The sequence below is a fragment of the Panthera onca genome, chromosome C1 (assembly GCF_046562875.1).
Source record: "Panthera onca isolate mPanOnc1 chromosome C1, mPanOnc1 haplotype 2, whole genome shotgun sequence".
Lineage (NCBI taxonomy): Eukaryota > Metazoa > Chordata > Mammalia > Carnivora > Felidae > Panthera > Panthera onca.
Window position 1 is genome coordinate 47084157 of NC_138346.1, and position 16044 is coordinate 47100200.

The 16044-nt window shown below is 32.7% G+C and overlaps 1 protein-coding gene across 8 annotated transcripts in view; it reads left to right on the forward strand.

Moving 5' to 3' along the window:
* The first annotated feature begins 923 nt into the window (after positions 1–923).
* Positions 924–16044, forward strand: part of TFPI (tissue factor pathway inhibitor) — a 105359-nt gene continuing 90238 nt past the window's right edge. For 6 of the 8 annotated variants that reach the window (XM_081796361.1, XM_060622301.3, XM_081796359.1 and 3 more), the window contains exon 1: positions 924–1026. The gene's annotated coding sequence lies outside the window, so the exon portion shown is untranslated. Of the gene's footprint in view, positions 1027–2251; positions 2317–5163; positions 5267–16044 lie in introns of those variants that run through there. The other 2 variants (XM_078451113.2, XM_060622302.3) reach the window with 2 other exon arrangements.

Sequence of the window (16044 nt, forward strand, 5' to 3'; positions counted from 1 at the left end):
TGTTAACAGATGCTGCCTAGTTTAAACAGTAAGAGGTTTTATTAATTATCAGCTTCATATTAATTATTTACATATGAAGAGCAGAGTTGTCAATTTTTATAATTTTTGTTATAACTTCTCCCCTCTTTTAGAAAACTTGCAATTTGCATTGAAGTTTTCTCCAATTGAAAATAATTCTTGAGGCACTTGGGTGGCTCAGCCAGTTAAGCATCCAACTCTTGATTTTGGCTCAGGTCATGATCTAATGGTTCATGGAATTCAGCCCTGAGTCAGGTTCTGCGCTGGGTGTGGAGCATACTTGGGATTCTCTCTCACTCTCCCTCTGCCCTTCTCCCCTGCTTGAGCTCCCTCTCTGAAAGAAAGAAAGAAAGAAAGAAAGAAAGAAAGAAAGAAAGAAAGGAAGGAAGGGGAAGAGAGAGAGGGAGGGAGGAAGGAAGGAAGAAAGAATTCTTTGTGAAAATTAGTATAATTAGGACCTGTTGCAAAGCATTAATTAAATATATAGCCTCAACAACTGACTTATTTCCTCCATTTCTGATTCTTGCTTTGACTTACACAACATGCATTTCAACCCATCTAATGTTCTGTCTATTTAGGCAGGAAAATAAAAATGTTACATTTCCCAGATTCCTGGCAACTATGGCTCTGGATGTGATTTAGATTTTTCTGAAGAGATGCATCTGCTTGAGACTTAGATTCCAGAAGTAAATCACTAGAGAAGAGCGGCTAAGCCTCAAGTTTCTCTTTTCCTTAAGTAGATCAAGTAGAAGTCAATCATTGGACAGCAGTTTTCTGATTCCTAGTCTCCAGCCAAAGTGGCGGGATTCTAGAATCATCAATTCTGCTGGTTATTACCTCGCTCCAAGACTGACAAAAGTAGTGTAATTCTAGAATCAGTGACCAGAAATCTCAGATTGTGTTTGTCATAGATGGAATCTTCAGTGGGCTGGTCTCACGGTATTTTGCTGTAAGTGATTCTTAGGAGTACAGGTTAATGACTGATCCTCCAGTCTTTTCCAGAGTTTTGTAAGTACCATTCCCTGTATTAAAACCCTCTTCGCTTAAATTAGATAGGAGAATCACCATTAACTTCAGCTGAACCCATACTAAACATTAACTCATGGGGCTGTTATGAGGATAAAATGTAGGTGATGAAATATAAAAGCAATTCAGAAGCCAGTGTTTGGCCATCAGTAAATGTTAGAACAATTAGTAAAGACATCTTTTAGTGAATGTATTTTATTTGTATAAATATATATCTTTTATTACATAAGCAAAATCTAAGATATTCTGTATGTTTTGCCAGAATTCTGAGTTAACTAAATTTTCCAGAGCCAGTAAGTTATTTTTATTTTTGACTTGTATAATGTTGTTTCTCTTTATTATGTTCTTTGTTTCCACAAAAGTCAAATACAAACATCACCAAGCCAATTGAAATTTGAAGAATCAGTCTATATGTGTGATTGCTGGTGGTGTCAGTCATTGATTTAGAGTGTCAAAAGATAAATTGAAAAGTGGTTTATTCTTACAACTAATCATTGTGGCTCCACTGTAATTCACTGATTTCACTGTGTATATCCATACTAATATTTTTCCTTCAAATCTGGAATTGTTTCAAACAAATATTTAAAGTAATTTTATTTGGCTCTTCCTTGTGTCCAACAAAGAATTATAGACTACAGAAATACTTCCAATAATTGAAGGAAAATAAATAAATATATGGCTGTTTATGTAGTGTTACTTTTCAAAGATAAAGGCTCAAGGAAATGTAAACTAAATAAATATATGGCTGTTTATGTAGTGTTACTACATACATACATACATACATACATAAAAATAAATAAATATATGGCTGTTTATGTAGTGTTACTTTTCAAAGATAAAGGCTCAAGGAAATGTAAACTAAATAAATATATGGCTGTTTATGTAGTGTTACTACATACATACATACATACATACATAAAAATAAATAAATATATGGCTGTTTATGTAGTGTTACTTTTCAAAGATAAAGGCTCAAGAAAATGTAAACTAAATTAATATATGGTTGTTTATGTAGTGTTACTATTCAAAGATAAAGGCTCAAGAAAATGTAAACTGAAAGCCTATTGCTAAGTTATGCAAGAGAGAAATAAATATGCTACTATACATAGTATAATATTGTACTATTATACTATAATTACAGTATAAACATGCACACACACCCCCATGCTTCCTCAATTTACATTGCATGTTTTCTCCTTCACCATAGGTTTTCGCCCCCATTGCCTCTTCCCATTGCTTCACTATACTGTGTTTGGTATATGTCTTTAATATGTATGTACTCTTATTTTTAAATGATTTTATTTTATGGCTGTGTTTTTAATTTGTACAAATGATATTTACCTACGAGTATAATTTCTCCAATTTTTTTCATTCAACATTATAGTTGACGATTTTTGTTTGATATTTATCTAGTTCCAAGTGCTAAATTCTGCACAGTATCCCATTTCAAATCACTTTTAATTTTTCTGTTCATGGATACATAAGTGCCCCCAATTTCCTGCTACCACAGTCATGCAGTAACAAATAGTGACAGTGTCATTTGGGCAAACAGTCAGTGGGGGGACTGCAGTGTGAGAGGAAACACACAGTTACAGTCCCAATAAGGGTTGGAAGTTAGCCTTCCATAGTAGCACTGACAGCTTACGCTCCCATCAGCAAGATTAATCTGCTCTTAATTTTCTATAGTCTTTTCAACAACTTGGTACAGTCTGCTTACTTATTTCACGTTTGAAGCATAGAACACAATAGCTAATAAGAAAATATATAATCTTATCTATCCAAACCAGAGCATTTTTAATAGCTAAGAAGAGATAATGATAACTGCAAAGAGATATAAATCATAAACAGGTTATGCAAGGCAAACCAGGTCGTTCACCCTGTGACACTGATGTTTTAAATATTTGTATTTATTTATCTGATTATTTGTAAAGTTGAACATCTCCTCATGAACACTTTAGCCAGCACATTAATTCTAATAAATACTTACCTCCTTTGAATGTTTTTCTCTTAGTTTCTGGTCTTTTTCTTGTTAATGGGCAGAGTTTACTCTGTTATCTTAGGTTCTAATCCCTCGGTATTAATCATCTTCCCCCAGCCTGTAATTCACCTTCTTGAATTCTCTATTGTTTCCTTCACTGAAGAGAAGTGTGAATAAATACATTTCATTCACTGGGGACTTTGGCAATACTTCATGACATCATAGTAACAAAAATAGTCTCTCTTACTTTTAGAATTAGCACTATACTTTGCCTTTCACACTGAAGTCTTTGATCCACCTAATAGTTACATATAGATTTGAGCTCCAGGTAAACTTTATTTTTCTATAGATTTAAGCCAGTTTCTCATTCCCACCACGTAAACAATCTGTCCTTTCCCCCACAGGTTTGTTAAACCATGACAACCAAGTTGCCTTGTGTTAATGGAACTTTTTTTTTTTTTTTTTATTGTTTTGTTACATTGTTCTAGTTGGGGCTTTTTTGGTCATATGCACATATCATGAGGTTTTGATTGTTGTATCTTTACAGTGTGTCTTAATATCTGATAAAGGAGGCATTCTTTTGTGTTTAGAACTCATTTAGCTATCTTTGGGCAATAACTCTTACATTAAAAAAATTATTATTATTTTTTTTTTAATTTTTAAATGTTTATTTATTTTGAAGGAGAGAGACAGAGTGTCAGCTGGGGAGGGGAAGAGAGAGAGAGACAGAGAGAGAGACAGAATCCGAAGCGGGGTCCAGGTTACGAGCTATCAGCACAGAGCCCGATGTGGGGCTTGAACTCACGACCTGTGAGACCATGACCTAAGCCGAAGTTGGACACTTAACCAACTGAGCCACCCAGGTGCCCCTTACATGAAAAATTTTAAATCAAGTAATCAAATTCTACAAAACTTCTGGAATGTTAATTTTAATTGTATTGAATTTATAGATTAGTTTGAATGCTAAAAGCTTTACAGAGTATGTATATATACACCACCATCATGGTGTTCAGAAGCTAAGCTACTGTCCTCACACATGATTCATGCTTGTTTTTTCTTTTCCTTCTGAATCTGATAGAACAACTGCAAGGTAGAACCTATGCCATATCTAGCTTAGGAGAGTCCGTGAAACTCTATTTATGTTTTATGCCTCTGCAGTAAAGGAACACAGGCTAGGGAAGCTGGTATCTATGTTGAAAGCCCCAAGTCAGAGCATCTGTCCCAAGGATAGTAAGCATGAAAAAATTTACTCCTACCCATACCTCATGTTTCCCATGCCAAAAACACACCAGTTTCCTCCTTATGAAGCAAACTTTAGGAAAAAATGTGGACTTCCATGTTGTTTATAGAAAAAAATATATATATTTTTGGCTGGCACAAGCATTGTGGGCTTCTTGGCAGTCAAATCCCTTTGCAAATTAATAAACTGGTATGCTAGGTTAGCTTGTCATATGACTTCTTTCCAGCAAATCTTATCATTAACATAAAATAATCAAGTTTCTAGATCTTAATGTGATATATTTATTATAAAAATAGCTGCTATAATTACTTTTATCCATGTATGCATGCACCTTTAATGTGGTTTTATACTCTCCCATCACTAGGTGATGTTTATTTCCCATTGCTTTGAATCAGGGCTGGACTTCTAACTTGTGGTTTCCAATATGATCTTAGAATCCTCAGGTAATTGTTTGAAGAAGTTGGGGTCAGCCTCCTGAAGGATGAGAGACACCACAACACAGCTTACAATCAGCACCAAACTCAGATGTGAATTGGGCTGTCTTAGACCATACAGTTCCAGCTGAGGTCTTAGTTAACCAGAGCCATGATATCAGTGAGGCCAGAAAAAGACCACTTAGCAAAACCCAGCCCAAATTTCTGATCCACAGAATTAGGGTAAATAAAATGGTTGTTGTTTAAGCGAGGCTGGGAAACCCACAACCACAGGCCAAATCCATCCTTCAACTTTTTTATGTATGGGACTTCAACCTAAGAATCAATCATTTTTATATTTTTAAGAGATAAACAACAATAATAACAACATGCAAAAGCAACAGCGTGTGGTCCACACTGTGTAAAATATTTACTGTCTGGCCTTTTACACCATTTTAAACCACTGTGTTTGGGTTGTTTATATGCAGGAATACATAAAGTGCATGTCAAAGCTTGAAACTTGCTTGTCAAACCAATCGAAGTGGTTCTTTGGTAGAACTAAATTTAAAAGAAAATCTGCATACATTGAAGGTAATTTTATTCCTTCTCACTCAAACTGAATGCATAAATATTCATATGTATCACTCATAATGAAACTATCAGGATCATGTATGGATATAAAAACATTTTATAAATTATCAGGTACTATAAAATATAAGGTGTGATGATTGATTTTGAGAAAAAAGAGGTAAATGATGACTAGCTTCTGGAACATAGTGGAGGCTATAGCAAAGGTAGTTTCCAAAGTAAATTAGCATTAGCCTTATCAAAACATGAGAAAATTAATTTACCAAGAAAAACATTTGAATGCTTTTACAATTTTTCACTGATTTCCCACTCTTTAATGCCGTCAAGAATTAAGACGGTACTTACTTATATCAGCTACATAGACATACGTGTTGAATCATTAATTTTGCATAATTTAGTCAATGTTGGTTGATTTAGCAATTTTTCTATTAAGACCATTTTCACCTTACATGAATTTTTTAAGATAGATAGGTGATGTTAAATAGATCGATCGATAGATTATAGATAAATTTAGTTATTAGTAATTGCTTGGATTCCCAGGCATATGCTTTGCAATTATGTTGCCCTGAGTTGTTACCTAAAGAACTCAAATCATTTATCTGAAGAAATGCATATTGTAATATTTATGTATAAAAAATATTATGAAATATACATTTTTACTATACATTCTTGCAATACAAATTCTTTTATGCACATTAATATGTTCTAATATCTCTGTTATTATCCTAAGAGAAGTAGAGAATGGACCTTAGGTAGACTGAACACGTATCCAAGTTTGCTGTAAATTCAGGTAAAAATTGCTGTAAATTCAGGTAAAAATGTAGTCCTTCTTCTGGAATCCCTTAATATTTAAGCTCCTTCACTGTTAGAGAACTTCCAATTTGCAAAATAAATTATATGGTTACCATGATATCGGGAGAAAGTAGCAATCTCCCCTACAAACTGTATTATATTTAAAAATGGTCTCCTTAGGGGTCGCCTGGGTGGCTCAGTTGGTTAAGCGGCAGACTCTTGATTTTGGCTCAGGTCATGATCTCATGGTTCATGGGATCAAGCCCTGCATCAGGCTCTGCACTGACAGTGCAGAGCTTGCTTGGGATTCTCTCTCCCTCTCTCTGCCCCTCCCCTGCTTGCACATTTGCATGCTCTTCCTCTCAAATAAATAATTTTTAAAAATGCTCTCCTTGTACCAGTATCAATAAATCTTAGATTTATACCTACTTACCATGGTAAGTAGTTTCAGTTGCCAATTGCCTTTCTTCATTACCTATATTTATATATTCCTTTGTTTCTCAGATACAAAGTCAACTTCTTTATCTACTATGGTAATACAGATTTGATCCTATTGTTTTATTCTGCATGATTATCAGATAATCTATACTGATGAAAATCTTCTTTCCATCGATAATAAACTAATTATAGATAGTTGCAGGACAAAAATTCTCATTACCATTTCTCTTAGTAACATCATTGAAATGTTCACATTCACATTTTACCATGGCAAATAACGTTCCCATATGCATTGCTTTAGAAATCAACAGAATACCATGGTGGATGGTTGCATGAGTCACTCTATATCCATATTAAACACAACCCATCCTTTAAAAAAACCACTGATTTTATTGGTGTGTAGAAAAGAGGGATTTTTTATGTGTAGGTTTTATTACAAAAACAAGAGAAATTTCATAACTGTTTTTGAATATATATTACTTAACAACACTGTAATTCACTGTAATTATTTTCCTTTTTGTTCCTTCCAAAGTATTTATTCTTTTAAGTGAACCCAAATTTTTAATACACCTCTATCACATAAAGTTGATCATGTGCTGTGAGTTTCAAGTAATTTTTAGCAAACCACTCTTTCACCATAATATCACGGATCATAAGATTTCTGATTCATTCTGCATAAGTATATTATTTTATATATGTTTTCCTAACTGTGACTTAAGAGTATTATTTTTGTCAGTCTATATTTTTGAAGACTTTTGTTAACAATCATCTTCCAAGGACCAACAATGAATGCTACCAATGGCTATTGCTTTGTACAGATAAGACAGTCTCTTGTATCTATATACCCTCTCTAATGCACTCAACAAATCAGGTTCATAGTGACATAATTGCTTGTTGTATAAAGTATTTTTTAAATTAGAAAGGATAATACATAGGAAAACGTGATCATACATAGGAAAGATTATACATAGGATTGGTATATTAAGAGAATGTATTGAATCTTCGTTGTTTTATTTTGGAGAGTGAGTTTGTCTGTTTCCTTTATTTTCATTATGTCAAGTTTAGGTGTTATTTTCATTATGTCAAGTTTAGGTGTTCAGAAACCCTATGCCCTAATTCTGTGCTGTAAATCCCAGAGGATTTTTGTCTTGTTACATTCCCATTCAATATAGAGATCTAAAGTTGTGTTCCAATTCTGATATGAAATGCAAATACCTAAACCAATTTTTTGTATCCCTTGCAAAGTTCTGTGCAACCTCAGCAATGTGTTCTGAGAGCCATGTAGTCTCCACTGCAAACTGTTTCCGCTTCTGTTCCTACAAAATATATGAAGCTGAGAAAAACTTGCATAGAGAAAATGGGGGATTCATTGTTACATAAATCCAATTAGATGCCTAGGAATATAACCTGCACAAACAATTAACACGACTAGAAATATTATGTTCTGTGACTAATATAACACACTGGAAGTGCCACCCATTTCAGACTTAGGTATAGATATGTAACAGAGTAATTAGTTATATCCTTTGGTCTAAGGAATAATTAAGTAAATTATTTATCAATTATATTTATTTTAGATTTAGAACTTTATCCATATCTCTCCAAATGAGTTTTTAGTAATATTTCTTATGATTGTAAGTGACTTTTAGTATTAAATATTTTACACTGTTAAAGTAGTCATTGCTAACCAAAGTTTCACAATTAAACACATTTTTACGAATGATGTTATATGTGCTACTGGACATTAGGAATCAATAAAGCAGATACTCTACCACCTTCAGAAAGTTTATAGCCCCATAGGGCAGATCTAAGATAATGTAAAATAAGACTCCAATATAGGAGTCTTTCAGGAAAGGATGCTTACAGTGGAATAGTTTAGCCTGACAATGGGGTGGGACAAAGGAAGGCATGGAATGACATGTGCAAAAACTGTTTCAGTATAAGGCATTTTGTAAGAAAAACTGATCTGTAGAGGCAGGTTTACCTGATGGTTATGATATCTAGGGGTTATACGGAGGTTATGATAAAAAGTGTCTATAGGATGAATTTATTCCATATTAAGCATTTAGGTTTTTAGTGCTTGAGCATATATGTATGTAAATATGTTTACATATACATATTTAAATATATATTATATATATTACATATATTGATTTAAAATGTTTTGTAAGTAATAAAATACTTTGAAATTTCTTAATGTGCTACATATTAGCCATGTACCATATGTGGACTAAATCTTAATCCTCTACCTTGAAAAAATTATTGTTCAAAAAACTATCTTAGTTCTGTATAGTCTTCCTAGTGAATTCTTTGTGCTATGTGAAACATGTCTGTAAGTTTAGCAATAAACTAATATCTTGTAAATTAAAAAATAAATGTTTACCTAATTATTGATATCCTATGTAGCTTGTACCTAAACCTAATTGACAGGTACTTAACAATGTGGATTTTCTTCTTTTAATAAAGTGCTTATTTAGGAAATGTTCCTAACAGTCTTTATGAACAAAACAGTCATATTTTGTAAAGCAACAGTGACATCCAGTGACAACTGAGATTTAATCAAAGAATATGTTTTAGATTTGCTATACAAGGAAAAGAAAAAGTGTTATTAAGTATTAAACTACACACATTTTCTCTATTTGTTTTAAATGTTCTAAGAATGTATCCATATAATAAATCATTGGGTGAAAATATAAACCAGTCAATCACTTAGAGAATGAAAAAATAAGCCATGGATTGGGAGAAAATATTTGCAAAGCATGGCTGATAAAGGATTATACCCAAAATATACGAAGAACTCTTCAAATGCAGTGTCCTATGTCACAAGGGAATTGCAAGTTAAAACAACAATATATCACTACACACTTAATAGAAGGCTAAAATAAAAATATACTGATTATAACAAATGCTGGTAAGTATGTAGAGCAACAGGAATTCTCATTCATTGCTGGTGGGAATACAAAACGTTATGGCCACCTGCTGCGAAAGTCTGCAGTTTCTTAAAAAGCTAAAAATGGTCTTATCATCTGGTCCAGCAATTGTGCTCTTTAGCATTTACTGATATAAACTAAAACCTTATGTCCATACAAAAACCTACACACAAATATTTATAGCAGCTCTAATCATAATCACCCCAAACTGGAAGCGACAAAAATATCATTCAGTAGGTGAGTGAAAAAACAATTGTGATACACCCACACAACAGAGGAGTATTTAGCCATAAAAAGAAATGAGCTATCAAGCCACAAAAAGGCATGGAGCAAAGCTAAATGCATATTTTCAAGAAAGCAAAGCTAGTCTAAAAAGACTATGTAGTGTATAATTCTAATTATATGACATTCTGGAAAAGACAAAGCTATAGAGAAATTAAAATGTTTAGTGGTTATCAGAAGAGAGGGATGAATAGATGAAGCACAGAGGATTTTTAGGGCAGTGAAACTATTCTAAAGATTCCATATGATGCTATAAAGGTGAATACATGACACTATGCATTTATTAAAACCCATAGAACTGTACAATTGTGAGCCTCAATATTAACTACAGACTTTAGTTAATAATAATATATCAATGTTAATTCATCAATTGTAACAAATGTGCTACATAATGCAGTAAGTTAATAATAATGGGGTAATATGAAACTGCTTGTATGGAATAATATGGAACTCTGTACTATCTTCTCATTTTTAAAGTAAATCTAAACTGTCCTCAAAAGCAGAGTCTGTTAATTAAAAAAGAGTCAAACAACAATCATTTACAATATTAATCTCTTGCACTGAATGCATGTCTTCCCCTGAATGGTAGGTAGATCATTACCAAGATGTTTCATGGGATTATTCATCATTCTTATTGAATATTTGGAAAGTGAATATTGAGTGAAATGGTGAATGTGTAGGCATATTACAAACTTGCATAAATTAAATTGGGTGTTGTGTGTGTTTGGGATGTGGAGGACTTCACAGTCATGCTACTCTGTGGCAGTGAGTAATTCAATATTTTCATTGTAGCTTATCATTTCTATCTTTATTTTATTTTTTTTAATGTTTTTTTTTTTGAGGGGAGGGAGGGGCAGAGAGAGAGGGAGACACAGAATCTGAAGCAAACTCCAGGTTCCCAGCTGTCAGCACAGAGCCTGACGTGAGGCTGAAACTCACCAGCCACAAGATCATGACCTGAGCCAAAGTCAGACGCTTAACCAACTGAGCAACCCAGGAGCCCCTAATTTACCATTTCTAAAACCATAGTGGTAAAAGTTAATACATGGATTTTTTTTAAAAAATCACAATTTAATGCAATCATGATAGGATGAAAAAAATGGAATGCCCCCACTATGAAATTAACAGAGGTACATACAAAATGTCACGAGTTACAAAAATATAAGAGAGATACAATGTGATAATAGTTCACACTAAAAAGTAAATGTTAAGAGATCTTAGCTGATCACAGGTTTGATATAGCCTATTCACAATAAAGGTTTTTATTTAAATTGCCTTAATTTTTTTAATTTCTATTTTTATTCTGGTTTTATGTTTTTATTTTAATTTTTTTTCAAAAACAAAGGGAGAAATAAGTCAATGGTGAACTCCAGGTGGCTAGACTGCATCTGGAATACTATGTTCAGTTTTTGTTGCCTATTTTAAGAGAGTCATTGACAAGTTAAAGCATCTTAAGAAGAGTTTAGGTGTTGAAATTTGTAATATGAGAGCTGAAGGAACTTGAAAATGTTTAAGCCAAGAAAGAAAAGCATAAATAATCAGTAATAGTTACCTTTAAATACTTGAAGTCTCCCTGTGGAGATAACATTTTTTAGGCTTACAGGAAAATTATTAGCAATAGGTGAAACTTACAGGGAAACACATTTTATCTCAATGATTTTCACTTAAGCTAACATAACTTGTTCACACAGAATTGACTATATTAACATAACATTAAGACACTTATTGATATATCCTTTCAACATAATTAGAACCCATTTCTATTTTTATGCAACATAAGTAAAAGTCAAACGATAGAAATCTTGAGAGAAAAACATAGTTTTTGCTAATTACCCGTTATGAAATTGTTAACAAATAATGTTAATATCTCTGCACATGAAAGGCTCAGAAGCGCATAAAATTCTCCTTGTAATATTTAGAAATGACTTCTTTCTTCTTTCATCCCTAAGTTAGTACGTACACATTGTCTCAAGTAAAGACGATACAAAAATGTATAAAGAAAGCTTTAATCATTTCCACTCTTGTATTTCTTTTCCCACAATATTGACTTAATTTCAACAGTCTTTAGTATATTCTTTCATACTTTCCCTATATTCATATGAATATCTTAGATACATGCACATGTAGAGATTATTCGTTTCTTTTACAAAAATATGGGTCACAAATAGTACACTTGAACTTTGAAAAAATTCTCTTGACAAACATATTGACCATTCCTTAGGTCAAAAGCCTGTTCAACCTTTTTTCTATTGCTAGATGTTCAGTACTCCAGCTATTTAGTTTTATATTGAAATCATGCTGCCTGCAACAAACATCTTTGTATGTGTATGCATGTAACTACTATTGCTTTTATTTTTACATGATATTCCATGGACACATCTTTTAAAGTGGAAATGCTGGGTTAAAGACTATGTGTTTTGTTGTTTGTTTAATATATATTACAAATTGGTTTTCCAAAACTTGTAACAAATCATGAAAAAAGTGAAAAAGAGTTTCATTTTCTCCTATTGTGTCATAGCACTGGATATTATCAAATTTTGAAAGTTTGGTAAATCTGAAGACAAAAATATTATTTAATTATTGCTTTAACTTGCCTTCCTGTGAGGCTGAAATATTCCTAATGATCATGTTACTGTTTTATTTCTTCTTCTATAACTTGCCTGCTGTATTAGGATAATCTAGGATATGCTCTGATAATATACTAACCCAGAAACTTTGATGGCTTAACACAGGAGAATTTTATTTCTCAATCATGTTACACGCCCAGAATGAATTAGCAGCAAACCCAGATCCACAGTCACTCAGGGACTTAGACTGGAAAAGACCCTTCAGTGTTATATCTGAACTACCTATGGTATTTGTTCCAAGAGAGCTTCCAAAAACTCAAAGAATTGCAGAGGAGACATAAAAGCTCTTTGCAGCCTTAGCTTTCAGATACTATCTGTGACTTCTCACGCTACCTAGTCTTATGGTATCAGACTGTTAGTAAGTCTGGGCAAGACAAATGAGGTATATTTGGGGAATATTTGATGGCTATTAACCATGTCTGCCACAACTGCCATTTTTCTAGCTTGGTATTTGTCTTTTCTTAAATCAACTTATCAGAAATATTTGTAGGATATATTAACTTTTTATATTAAGATATACTTATTTAGCCTTTACTACTATCATTTGTCATTAGCTACTTTGTGGTATCTTTTGCCACACAATAAAAATGTGTAGTTAAATATATCCCTTTTATACTTTTATCCCTTTTCTGTTTTCTGAATATGTTCTGCATTTAGTAACACCGATAGCACTTCATTTTTCTACTATTTTTGTTCATTTTCTTTACATTTAAGCATTTACTTCATTGACAGTGGTTTTTAAATAATGAAATAACAATCTGGCTTTTCTTTTGTCAGATAATTAATCAACCCACAGCAACATTTATTAAATAAACAATTTCCCACTGAATTATTTCCTATATAACACCATGTTAGACTCTTTTAGGCTTTTTATATATTCCACGAGTTACTATGCACCTTAATGAGATAATATACTTTCTTTTGCATATGATGTTTTCATATTCAGTTTTAATATCTAGTAAAGCAAGAACAGAACCTCTTCTTCCAGTTTGTCTTTGTAATTTTACTAGGTATAATTCTTCTGAAATATAAAATCTTATTTAAAATCTAAAGTAAAAATCAAATTATTATGGAATTGCTTGAAATTATTCATTAATTTTGCCATCATTTCTATTTAGGTACATAGTTTCTCCATTTTGCACAGGTCCTGTTTAATGCCCATCAGAAATACACCAAAAACAAATTATACAGATTTTTTCATTTTTGCCATTAAATTTATATATGGGTACTCTGTCATTTACTGTTTACTATTTATGTGTTCATTATTTGCTACAATAACAGAGTATTTTTTATTTCCATTTTGCAATGGTAATTGTTAATAGATAAAAAAGGCTACATTGATTTTTTTGTGTGTATTAACCTAAACAGTCAACAAATTTCCTTACTGATGTACTTGTAGTTTCTTCAGTTTTCTAGGTATACAATCTGGTTGCCTACATCTAAGAGTAAGTTTCTCTCCCTATTTCAATGTGTATACAATTTTTTTTTATTGTCTTGTTGCATTATCTAGAAGAACAGCACTATCCAACAGAATTTTCTGTGATGATGGAAATGCTTTAAATCTTCACTACCAACAGGGGAGTTACTAGGTGCACATGGCTAGTATAACTGTGGAATTGACTTTTAAGTTTGATTTAATTGTAAATCATTTAAACATTCACATGTGGACAATAGCTAATGTATTGGGCAGTACAGATCTAAAGTGCCAAAAATAATACTGAAAAATTTCATGATAATGGACATTCCTGTCTTTTTGTTACTTTTAATTATCTCAGTGTTTCACTGTTTTACGTATTGTTTGCTGGTTTATCTGTGTATGTGTGTGTGTATGAATATTCTTCATTGTTTTTAAGCAATTTCTGTCGATTCCTCTTTCCTTAATAATGCTTAGAAATTCTGATTGCATATAGAATTTTAACAAATATTTCTTGACATATGGTTTTTCTTTTTTTAAATATTTGTATTTTTCCTTTTTGTTGTTGTTGTTTATTTATTTTTGAGAGAGAGAACCGTGTGAGTGGGGGAGGGACAAAGAAAGAGGAGGACAGAGGATCTGAGGTGGGCTCCGTGCTGACAACAGAGAGCCCGATGTGAGGCTTGAACCCATGAACTGTGAGATCATGACCTGAGCCAAAGTGGACACTTAACCAACTGAGCCATCCAGGCACCCCTGGGGTTTCTTTTTAATGTGTATGTGTAATTGCTTATTTGGTGCCCTAATTCTGAACAAAAGTTATATTTCTAACTCCTTTCTGCTTCTGGTGTTATTATTTTCATATTATGGGAAATTGTATTTCTAATCAATGTATTTAGAAAATTAATAGTGCTAAGTGAATTATTCTAGAGTTCCCTAATGTGTTATGATATTAAGGTTATGATAAATATGTAAAATGATATAAGAAACATTCCCTTTTTCTATGATCTAGAATATTTCATGTTACATAAAGCTTTAATGTTTTATTCATAAAAATTTATGTTTATATAGAGCTGTTATTAAATAATAAGAGCTCTGTTTGTGTGATTAAAATTTAAAACACTGAAATAGAGTATGAACTGGGAAGAATAATGTTTTAGTTGGCAAAAATTTTATCCCATACATGCAAGTTTTTACTGAATTTAAATAATGTTTTAAAACTAAACCGTATTCCTCTTTTTGACTTTTAATTGATTATTGGGAAACTAAAGAAAATAAAACAGTACATCATAATTAAAGTGTAGTTGTTACTCAAATTGTTTTGCAGACCTTCCAGTTGTATTAAAACTCACTTATTGGGGACACCTGGGTGGCTCAGTCCGTTAAATGTCTGACTGGGGGTCAGGTCATGATCTCACGATTTTGTGGGTTGGAGCCCTGCATTGGGCTCTGTTTGGATCCTCTCCCTCTTTCTCTACCCCTCCCCCATTTACTCACACATGTTTATTTTCCAAAAACAGCAGTAAATTATGTTGTTCTAATAAAGTCAATGCATTATGACAATTTTATGAAATAAAATGCCTGTATAAAGGGTGAAAAAAAGTTTCCAAATGGGATAATAGCTGTCATCTGGAATACCTGGCAAATGCAAATGTACAAACTCTCTGAAAAGATATATAACCCAAGACAGGATTATCACAAATAATCTCACTGTGAAGCTGAAAACATTTTGAAAGTTATTTGTGTCATAAATAACCACTAGCAACCACATAGTCAACAGTCTGATTAGAGTACCTAAAACTTCAAAAAAAAAAAAAATACTAAAGAAAAAAAAGGCCAGAAAGTACATATAAAATCATTAAATAAAAAACAAGAAACGAAAAGCATAAAACAAAAAACACCAAATTATGAAAAAAGGCAGAGTTCAAAGAAAATCAAATAGAATTAAAATTAAAATACAAGCACAAAAATTAAAAATTTATTGAATTGGGGCACCTGGGTGGCTCAGTCAGTTAAGTGTCAGACTTCACCTCAGGTCATGATCCCACTATCAGTGAGTTCGAGCCCCACGTCGGGCTCTGTGCTGACAGCTCAGAGCCTGGAGCCTGCTTCAGATTCTGTGTCTCCCTCTCTCTCTGCCCCTCCTCCTCTCATGCTCTGTCTCTCTCTCTCTCTCTCTCTCTCAAAAGTAAATAAACATTAAAAAATAAATAAATTAAAAATAATAAGTATTGAATCAATCAAACAGCAGATTAGACACAGAAAGAATTAATGAACTGAATATGAGACCTTGAGATA